At 31.6% G+C, this 8,126-nt stretch overlaps 1 long non-coding RNA gene across 1 annotated transcript; it reads left to right on the top strand.

Annotated features, from left to right (window-relative positions):
* The first annotated feature begins 1,525 nt into the window (after positions 1-1,525).
* On the top strand, positions 1,526-7,083 carry LOC127733918 (uncharacterized). The gene is made up of 2 exons (XR_007997287.1): positions 1,526-2,408; positions 5,937-7,083. It is a non-coding gene; the product is annotated as an uncharacterized LOC127733918 (long non-coding RNA).
* The last annotated feature ends 1,043 nt before the right edge of the window (positions 7,084-8,126 follow it).

Here is an 8,126-nt window from a genome sequence, read left to right on the forward strand (position 1 = left end):
TTGTCGAGGTCTTGTTTTATATACAATGCGCGGTTGTAGCCATGATTTATATACTGTGCTCGTTGGGGGTCTTGATTTATAAACTATGTTCGTTGGTCGTCATGATTGATATACTGTGCTCGATCGTTGATTTATATACTATGCTCGGTCGTTGTCTTGATTTATATACTGTGCTTTGTCGAGGTCTTGTTTTGTAAACAATGCGCGGTTGTAGCCATGATTTATATACTGTGTTCGTTAGTGGTGTTGATTTATTTACCATGTTCGTTGGTCGTCATGATTTATATATTGTGCTCGATCGTTGATTTATTTACCATGCTCGGTCGTAGTCTTGATGAATATACTGTGCTTTGTCGAGGTCTTGTTTTATATACTATGCTCGGTCGTAGCCATGATTTATATGCTGTGCTCGTTGGTGGTCTTCATTTATATACTGTGCTCGTTGGTGGTCTTAATTTATAAACTATGTTCGTTGATCGTCATAATTTATATAATATGCTAGATCGAAGTCTTGATTTATATACTATGTGCGTTATTGGTCTTGATTTATATAATGTGTTCGGTCGTAGTCTTGAATAATATGCTATGGTCGATCGTGGTCTTGATTTATATTTTTTGCTCTTTGGTGGTTTCGATTTATACACTATGCTCGGTCGTGGTCTTGATTTATTTACTATGCTCGTTGGTGGCTATGATTTACATACTATTGTCGGTCGTGGTCTTGATTTAGATACTAACCTGGGTGGAGGTCATCCGTTTTATACTTAGCTCGGTTGTTGTCTTGATTTATTTACCATGCTCGGTCTTGGTCTTCTACATACAGGGTTACCAAGGGTTTCTTAACGCCTTAAGAGCCAATCCGCTAGAAAACCATGCAATATTCAGAAAATCGTCCAAATCGACAATCACAACTTGACAAATTTTTATACATCATCTTAATCCTTGACATAAAATAAAAGAATTTGACCACTTAATTTTTCCCAGAATCGTATCTATTTTTAGTAACAGCCTCATTGGCATAATTCTGTAAATTCATAATGAAACCAAGGAAAAATCCAACTTTTTTATGCCTTTTAAGAATGACCCAGAAGCATATTAAATGGGGTAGTTGAGTCTTTAGAGTAATGTCAGCTGAAACTCATCCATTTTACTATGTTATGATCAATACAAATGAAAATTTAAACGATTTGGCACATTGCCAGGAGCAGGGACACAAAGGCGGGGTTTTTCATATATGAATTTACGTGGTTTTCATTCGTGTCTATCTTGCAAGACCCATTCCGGATTTGTTTGCAACTTATATCGGTTTTAACTATGGGGTATGTTTTATATCAAAACAAAATATTAAGCTTGGCAAATGACTATTATATGTTAATTTATGCCTTGGAAGAATAGTGATTTTAGTCCAAAATTGACACATTTTGATTTTGATTTTAATTAAATTCTTAACACAATTGGTACTAAAATGGCTCATAAAATCATTCGAACAAGTAAAATCAATTTGTCTGAAAAATGAAACAAGACGTATTTGTACTGCAAGTCCAAAAATCAATAAATTGTCTGAAACCAGGGAGTCCATCTTTTATGCTCTTCCATTGACTTAGCTCCCTTGGGTAAGATCTCAAACATGTCAGCTCCCAGTGATGGTTTGGCAGACAAATGTTTACAGTGAAGTTTGTGACTTTAATAATCTAGGATGAGCATGTGGGCTATCCCAGCCTTATACATCTACATATTACAAACTATTTAAGATATCTGAATGCACTAAAGACCAAAATAGCATTTCCAAAAAAAATAATTAGTAATTACTGCCAAGAAATTTGACAATCATGACAATAATTTAGTGAATAAACATGATAAATATTGATTGGAAAAATAAGTCCATGAACAGCAAAAAGTGTTTTTAGATTTCAACGAGCAAAACAAAAGTATTCTAAATCATTCTTCGTAAAAAAAAAAAGGTGAGCGAGTGGAACCACCTTGCTCGCACCAGAATTGAGATTGAGAGTGTCAAAACTGCTCTGGCGCACCATCAATAAATCAACGACACTCTCTCTACCGTGGTATTGAAACCAGCATTTGTAACCAAACATATTCATACAGATACAGACTACCATTCATCTACATTTAGGAAGTCTGAATAATACTGAAAACTATGGTGTAGAATTTCCAACAGGACTCCTTATTTTATATAAGACAAGGAGTGGTTTATTTTCCCATGGTTGTTACATCATCTTGTCTTTGAATATGCTCGAAGTACAGGGACTTTTATGGAATTCATTGACATGATAGTCCAGCAAGATGTCAACATCTCGTCCAACCCTCTTCCAGCAAAGCCAAAGCTGACCAAGGATCTTCACCCTTTCAAAATAGGCTGTATACAGGACAAGTTATTCCAGTAGGAACAGGTACAAATCTTACAATCAATTGTCATTTGTTCCATAAAGTCAATCTGAAATTAGGGGACCAACAATTGATACATTAGCTAGATTAAAAAAAAAAGGGGGGGAGGGTGTTGAAGGGGCATGTGAATATTCTTTTACACCTGACCTGTTTCTAAGACATCATTTTTATTTCCTATGGCAAAGTGCAAGCAAATAATATATATCCGTATATACATTGTTCTGTCTTGGGACCATTTGATCAAAAAAGCAAGGGGGAGGGTTAGAATGGTCAAAATATTTATGTCCTTGTCAGCTTAGGACAGAATTTTAATTTTCAATTTTTAACCAGGGTACAATATATATTTATTTTCTGCTTTAAAAAATCAGTTTATAGACCAAAATCATGATATTAATCAAAATCTATTTCAACATATTCAACGTTTAGCAGGTCAGGTATTTATTTTCTTCCCCTAAGTTATATTTTCAGTTCTTACTTGAAGTTGTTCAGCTCTTTGTCTACTAAAAAAACTTTTATCTCATGGAAAAGCCTCCTACAAATACATGTTTTACATACAACATACTGTACATGTAACACTAGACAACTTTATCCAGAGAATAATATTTTTTAATGAACTAGTAGGCCATGGAGACTAAAAAAATCAAAAGCATTGCAAACTTTTGTAAAGTTCAATTTTAAGACCCTACATGTACATGTATGTAGATTACTTATAGAGCCCTTTTTAAAAGAAAAAACATACATTTAAACTACATGCACAGTGATGCTACACTACCCTACATTTCCTGTCTGATATATTTTATTTCATGTAAAACAAAATTGAAGAATTATTTTATAGTTTAACACTTTTTATTTGTAGGGCTATATATATGCAGGCAATGCTCAATTAAGATGAATTTTTGTAAAAGTGACAATAGCCAGGTCAAACTAAATACATGTATAGGAGAAGATATTGGTAAGTTATTATTAACTTATATATTAATTTAACTGTTTGTATAACATGGTAATCATACAAAGTATATGTAATCACTTATTAATAACATAATTATACAATTACATGTTATACATTTGTACATCAGTTTTATTAAACAGGTCTTTGTTAACTTGGTTTTCCCATTGAAAAATCACTTTGCTAATTTTAATTTGTAGTACTATATTGGGCGGCTCCTATAGTTTCCATTCAATAACTAACAATGACTAATGAACTGTTCATACATTCCATTTCAATTATTTTATTTATTAATACGTATTACTTTTACTGTTAAGTCTGTTTTTTGTGATATCCATTTTATGTGACTCTGTATTTATGTATCCCGTCATACTTTGAACGACAAAACCTTCCATCCTTTATGGGTGGATTTTACATAGATATATAAAATCGTATAATATAAGCAAAATGAGGATGTTAAATTTGATGTATGCCTTTTTGTGCTTCTTCGTTACATTTGTTTGTTTTTATAATGATTAAGATGATAACACAATGTTGACTGCTGTATCCCTATTTTTGACAATTTTACCTATTGTGTCTGTTTGTTTTGTTCACGCATCGTTGTCAATATAATGGAATTTGATGTGACTGTCATACAAGTGAGAGGTTTATTATCTAGCTATAAAACCAGGTTCAATCCACCATTTTCTACATAAGAAAATGCCTGTACCAAGTCAGGAATATGACAGTTGTTATCCATTCGTTTGATGTGTTTGAACTTTTGATTGGGGACTTTCCTTTTTGAATTTTCCTCGGCGTTCAGTATTTTTGTGATTTTAATTTTTCAAATATAAAAGGGGGAGATCTTTATTGGTACTTTTGAAGATATTTCACCTGTTCGATTAATTGATTGATTGTTGGTAATGCTAATGTCCAATGGCAAATAGTTCATGCATGTTTAGGACAATAACAAAATAAAATAAATACATTAATTGGGTTCTTAATATGCTAAATTTAACAATGTATTTAAATAATTTAAGATGTTGCAATTGGGCCCCATTTTAAATTGGTTCACATTGATTTCAAAATGGTCCAAAAATTTTTTTCTTATTTCTACACAACTTGAATTCTTGAGGTTCTTTTGATATACAAAATGCAAATGTTTTATATTTATATTTTTAATTTTGGTCCGATTTTCAAATTCGTCCACATTTTAAAGTCCAAAGGGTCCAAATTTCAACTTAGTTTAATTTTAACAAAACTTGAACTCTAATTACAATGAATTAGGGTTCTTTGAATGATAAATAGAAATAATCAAATATCCTGAATATAAATATGTACTTAGATTTATGATTTTGGTCCCTGTTTTCAAGTTGGTTCAAATGGGGTCCATAATTTAACTGTGTTTGATTTCAACAATAATTTTAAAGATGCTGATTCAGCCTGAATCTAACCTGTTTTTGGGCCCTATTATGAAATTGGTTTACATTGAGGTCCAAAGGGTCTAAAATTAAACTAAATTTTAAATCTTAATTTGATCTTGGGGTTCTCTGATATGCTGAATCTATTAAACTTTATCTTTATACCATATTTATTCTGTGTTAGAAACCTATTCTTTGTCAAATATTTAATCCCATTACAAATTTAGAGCTGTTATAGCTTGAATGTTCTGTCCAAACTTGCATTTTTTCTTCATCTTCCACAAAATTTGTCCTTTTCTGAGATAACTGGTGTTATCTTTTTAAATGAAACTTTAGTGAAAAGAAAAGCACAATATGTGGATAATTATCTGATGTCAAACATTTTCAAGATGGCCACCAAGGATGGCACAAATTTAAACACTGGTTAATTTAATGAAAATTGTTAATTAGGGATAGTCGTGGTAGTTTGACTTGCTAAACAAAGTAAGGTTGTTTTTTCTTCCAAAATGGCAAACATTTTCAAGATGGCCTTATATGAAAATTGACATTAAGGAATTATAGCACTTTTGACATGCCAACAAAACAATGAAATTTTTTTTTAAAGATGGACACAGCAAATAAAGGGTAAAATTTTCAATTTTGTTGAGTTTGATTTTAAAGAATATTGATATTTAGCTGTACTTTGACACAGAGAACAGATATAAAGATGGCCACCATTTCAAAGATTGTCACTAAAAGCGGTCAAATTATCACCATTGTCTGTTTTCAATGTAAAATTATATTGAGAGGTAATTCGACATGCCAAACCAAATGGAGGCAATTTTTATTGTTGTAAAGATGTTAAGGGCTATTTGGACATGCTTAAAAGGAGTGGATAATAACTATTCTGCAAAAATGATTTGGCTTAATTGAGAGAATTTTGTAACTGCATCTACTTACAGTAAAAGTTGTCAATTTTATTTCCTGTCAGTGGTATATATGAAATTAAAAAAAAATGTGGTATTATTGCCAATGAGAACAAAGGACATAGAAGTAAAGCTATAGGTCTTCTTATGCCATATGGCCTTCAACAATGAGCAAGACCTATACTGCATATATATTCAGCCATAAAAGGCCCCAAAATAAGAAAATGAAAAAATATGAAAACTAACAGCCTGATTTATGTATGTATGTTTTGTGGTTTTCAGATCTAGACTCGCAGCTAACCTTTCTGTCAGTGTCAACAACAACTGAACTTTCACAGCAGTCAACATCAGATTGGGAGACTGATAATGCTTCTAACAGAAACAATTTCAACCAACCAAACAAGCAACAGAAACTTTCCAACTTTAAAACATCAGTTAAATCTTCCATGGGATGATGTCTCAAAAAATAACATTTCATCATTTATGGAGATTTTAATGTTATGGTTTTTCTTTTACATGAAAGTTAATGTACACTTGTTTTATAGTAAAACCTATAGCCGTTCAAGTATAAAAAAACACATTCAACTTAATTGAAATTTGAAGATTCATATGACTTATTTTAATTCTGTTATCTCCGAGGATGTGATGTAGAGCATTATAGGTACAGTAATCTTAACAGCTATCCAATTTCATTCAAAATTCTTTATAAATTTTGCACTGGTATATATAGACTAAGTAATTTGTTTTTCGTCTAGTTATGGGATTTTTTTTAAGAAGCATTTATGATTTTCATGTTTGTATTGACCACATGTCAGGCAACATAGATATAGGTACCTGGCAAATCTTGCCTTGCTAACATACTAGGCTCAAAGGGTCATAAAAAAATGTCCATCACTAAGTGTCTGTTGAAATCATCTGTTTACAGTTTTCACTTTTAAACCATCATCTTAATAACTTTAGAAGAAGTGTCATACATATATATATGTATACAAAATTTAAAAACTTTTCAATATATATATATATATATATATATATATTGATAAAAACTATCAACATGATAAGATCTAAATACCCAAAATTTCCAGAAAAATTGGACATAACATCTATGAGCTATTGTCCCTGAAATGTGTAAATTTACAAATTTTCACAGCTTTCTGCTACTATCCGACAACTATATCAATATATTATAAGAATAAATTGCAAAGGTGGTCAGAAGAAACTTTTTTTTTACAGTCTGAACTTATTCTGAATTGTTTAACTTCTAATTTAAATTGATTGCGTTTGAAATATGTGTTTTTTATCGTTTTAGGTGCACAATTTGTCAATACGATCTATTTCGGCTCCTGGGAGCCTCTAGATTTATAATGAATAAATTGTTTTTATGTATGATTATTTTCTTAATGTATTAAATGAAACATTAATTATTCTTTTCCATTCGTTATACTTATTTATAAGTCCAGATCCTATCATATGTCAGTAGTTACAAATTAGACGGCAAAATTGAGAATATTTGAATATGCAGGTTACCCCATTTTGTTGTGGCATATACCAGACACCAACATTATTTGCCGAGCTTTATATTTTTTTTTATTGGGTATATATAGTTATACTTTGCAATTAGATATGTTGTTTTACAATAATAAACGGGTCTTGGAGTATTTTGGCTCTGAAAGATCACTAAAATCAGCCATTTTGGACATGTAGCTAAATAAGACATATTGAAACAGTTAGATTATACATACACTTAATAGACAGCATTGTTAATTCTCTGCATTCTTACACTTAAAGTGATGTATTACTAGGAACAACTATCAAAAAATTATAAATGTTACCATATTTTTTTATTTAAACCAGCGAAATATGCCAAAAAGGCTTATTTTTGCTGTTTTCGAGCAATTTCATCTGTTAAAACATGGCGCTCAAAAAATATCCAGATCGGTTCAATATTTTCCCAAAAAAATTTGTGTGGTTATTTACATTACTAAGGTGCACCAATATGCCAAATATGAACTCATTTGGAAAAAGTGACATTCGGACGGTTTTGCATGGTTTTCTGGCAGATTGGCTCTTAAACAAGTAACTCTAAAAAAATACTACAGGCGTATTGATTAACATTGATATGGAGAAACTGACGAACTGTAACACCTGATAATTTGTAGTTTACTACGTCAACAAAACCCCGTAAAAGTGTTATAACCTATGTGTTACAATTCATCTGTTTATCAAGTTAAGACTTTTGGTTAATTATTCTACTACAAAGATATTGTGAACACAATTTCTTATGCATGGATATAACAGGTTGGAACATTCCAGAGTCGGATTTAAGTGGGGGCGGGGGTGGGGGGGGGGGCTGGTTAATGCATAGACTTTTTACTTGTCCTACTCCTAATGTTGTCTACTTTGCTTTGCACTTCCCCACCCCTCTTTTTCAAAATACTGGATCTGAATCTGATTTCCTTATAGGAATATGCA

This window comes from Mytilus californianus, unplaced genomic scaffold, assembly GCF_021869535.1.
Source record: "Mytilus californianus isolate M0D057914Y unplaced genomic scaffold, xbMytCali1.0.p SCAF_3, whole genome shotgun sequence".
Classification (NCBI taxonomy): domain Eukaryota; kingdom Metazoa; phylum Mollusca; class Bivalvia; order Mytilida; family Mytilidae; genus Mytilus; species Mytilus californianus.